The sequence below is a fragment of the Mastomys coucha genome, unplaced genomic scaffold (genome assembly GCF_008632895.1).
Source record: "Mastomys coucha isolate ucsf_1 unplaced genomic scaffold, UCSF_Mcou_1 pScaffold22, whole genome shotgun sequence".
In the NCBI taxonomy this organism is placed as follows: domain Eukaryota; kingdom Metazoa; phylum Chordata; class Mammalia; order Rodentia; family Muridae; genus Mastomys; species Mastomys coucha.
Genome location: NW_022196905.1, coordinates 147,806,196 through 147,808,952, shown reverse-complemented (window position 1 = coordinate 147,808,952; position 2,757 = coordinate 147,806,196). Strand labels below are relative to the sequence as shown.

The 2,757-nt window shown below is 41.1% G+C and overlaps 1 protein-coding gene and 1 long non-coding RNA gene across 8 annotated transcripts in view; one reads left to right on the top strand and one right to left on the bottom strand.

Annotated features, from left to right (window-relative positions):
* The window catches only part of LOC116068856 (zinc finger protein 431-like), a 193,800-nt gene that overhangs the window by 10,366 nt on the left and 180,677 nt on the right, over positions 1–2,757 (bottom strand). For 4 of the 7 annotated variants that reach the window (XM_031338952.1, XM_031338949.1, XM_031338951.1 and 1 more), the window contains one exon: positions 1,876–1,932. The exons of 2 other annotated variants lie outside the window; for them this stretch is intronic. The gene's annotated coding sequence lies outside the window, so the exon portion shown is untranslated. The remainder of the gene's footprint in view (positions 1–1,875; positions 1,933–2,757) is intronic. One more of the 7 variants, XM_031338953.1, reaches the window with a different exon arrangement.
* Positions 1–2,757, top strand: part of LOC116068861 — a 37,664-nt gene that overhangs the window by 21,739 nt on the left and 13,168 nt on the right. The gene's annotated exons all lie outside the window — the stretch shown is intronic.

Genomic DNA, 2,757 nt, shown 5'->3' with positions numbered 1-2,757 from the left:
CCCATCTACACTGCTCTTGGGAATGTATCCAAAAGGTGCTCCACCCTACCACAAGGACGTTTGCTCAAATATGTTCATAGCATATTCATTCTTACTAGCCAGTAACTGGAAACAACCTAGAGGTACTTCAACTGAAGAATGGATAAACAAAAATGTGGTACATTTGTACAATGGAGCATCACTCAGACGTTTAAAAAAATGACATTGAGAATTTGCAGGCAATCGAATCCAACAACAAACAAACAAAAAAAATCACCTTAAGTTACCCACACCCAGAATGACAAACATGGTATGCATTCACTTAAAAGTAGATATTACCTCTTAGATAAATAATAATCAAGGTATACCCCACAAACCCAAAGGCTAGATAAAGAGGTTGGCTATAGACAGAAGCACAGATCTCCTTCTAAGGGGGAATAGAGTAGTTTCTGTGAGTAGACTGGGGTTTGATGGGAACAGGGGTGGGGAGGGTCAGTTGCAGGATGCAGGGTTAAAGTACAATGCAGGGAGAAACAGCTGAAATTAGGGGTCATTTGGGGCTAGAGTAAAATCCCAGTACAACAGCAACTTCCTGGATGCTGTAAGGTGACCCTAATGAAGACTCCAAGAATGGAGGATATGGAGTCTGAAGTGACCATCCTTTGTAGCCAGCCAGGGCTTCAATGTTGAAAATGAATTACATTCGGTTGAGCTGTTGGCCAATGTGGTCCCTTGGAGATCCTTAAACAATTCATGCTGCTGCTAGGACAAAACTTTGCTCTCTCTGTCTCACTGACAGTAGGGCCCCATTAATGAGGACAAATTCCACACAGCTAATTGAATGCAGAAATCAAGCTGGTGCAGGCTTAGAGACTTCACTCCTATGTCCTAGTCTCTTTGAGGAGAGAAGGTACTCTACAGGCTACAGAAAGAGGAACATGGACCCCCACCCCTTATACACACACACCCCTACAATTGGTCCTTCCTGCAAGATGAGCTAGTGCACGATGGTAACAAAGTTGTTTTAGTGGCCAACCAATGCTTGGTTTTGTAAGACTCTGTGAGACCCTGACAGAGTCTTAGACCCACAGATCACAACTTGACAATGATCGCTGTAATAACAAGGTTTATTGATCCAACTTGTCTGGCCAAGGCATGTGGGGTGCTCTTTCTGGTAGGAAGAGGCAACCATGAACTCAGAAAGCACACATCTTTTATACTTTATACAGGCAACAGGGCTAACTGGCTTATTCTGATTGGTGCAGTAAAACTAAGGATCTCTTCAAGCATTGGTTGGCTTGCACATGGGGCTGTTTTTGGCTTCATTGCCCCCTTACCTAACTGTTGTACCTGGAAGGCCCCTGGAATGGGTAATGCTGGAAAGTCCTGGAATTTTTGTAAGGTCAGAGTGTTCTTGGACCCCAATACAGGGAGGGGTAGAGCATCTAATCTTCTTCTTAAAGGTTATGTTCTGGTCAGCTTTTAGTTCAGCCCAGTCCTCCTGACCTTTAAAAACTTTGTTTTTCTTATACAAGGAAATGTCTCTACAATAGGTAGTTTTGACTTACTGTTTCTTTCTCAAAACTCGTTTTTACCTTTATGTCTATATTCCCAGAACTTTGTTTTTCACTTTATTACTTCAGTTTAACTTCAGACCCTTGACATGAAAGAGAACACATGACTAACACTGACTGTATTTCTAGGAACCTTACAGAAACTTAAATGGCAAGCAGAGAGACAGCATGGGTCTGTGCCAAGTCCTCTGCTGATATGGTTGTTAGCTTGGTGTTTTTGTGGGACTCCTAACAGTGAGAGCAGGTGTGACTCTGATTCTTTTGCTTCATCTTGAGACTTTTCCTACTATAAGGTTGCCTTGTCCAATATGAAGGCTATCACCTTGCCTTTTTCTATCTTCTTTGTCCTGTTGGGCTATCCTCTCTTGGAGGTCTGCTTCTTTTTGAAGAGGAAATGGGGTGACGGGGTGTTGAATCATGGGGAGAGAAAAAAAAGAATAAATAAACGGATGAATATGTTAAATGTTTAATACATTCTCCAAAGCAAAAATGAAAATGTTATCATCTAAGATAATTTACTTAATGTGGAGAAAACAAAGAGATTAGTCAGTTATTTAAGACTACTACATCTTTGTTCAATTGTAATATATCATCAGTATTTAAATTCAAACACTGTTTCTTTTTTTTTTTTTTTCCCGAGACAGGGTTTCTCTGTGTAGCCCTGGCTGTCCTGGAACTCACTCTGTAGACCAGGCTGACCTCGAACTCAGAAATCCACCTGCCTCTGCCTCCCAAGTGCTGGGATTGAAGGTATGGACCACCACCGCCCAGCTACACAGTCGGTTTATTAAACTCAGTTTTACTTTTTCATGCAATATGACTCATGGCCAGAAACTTCTCATGCCATCCAAATAAAGCTACTTTCTGTATTTTTATATTATACTTTAATACCACATCTGCTTCCCATCTATAACAATTCTTGCAACAGAAAGCTTGATATTTCATTTCTCTTCTCCACATAATGTTCTAAATAAACATTACAAAAACCCTTTGAAGGAGATTGCTTCAGCTGAATTCTGTGCTTTCTGCCCTTCTGTAGGAATTTGGCAGGAATTTGACATTGAGCTAGGACACTGAAGTAGGCTCTGGCAGGAATTTGACTTTGGGATAGGACTTAGGAAGTAGGCTCAGAAAAGCATTTGGGCTAATACAAAGCTCAAAGTAAACTGAGCCAAGGAATGTGTGGCATTCCTTTTATCTTGTT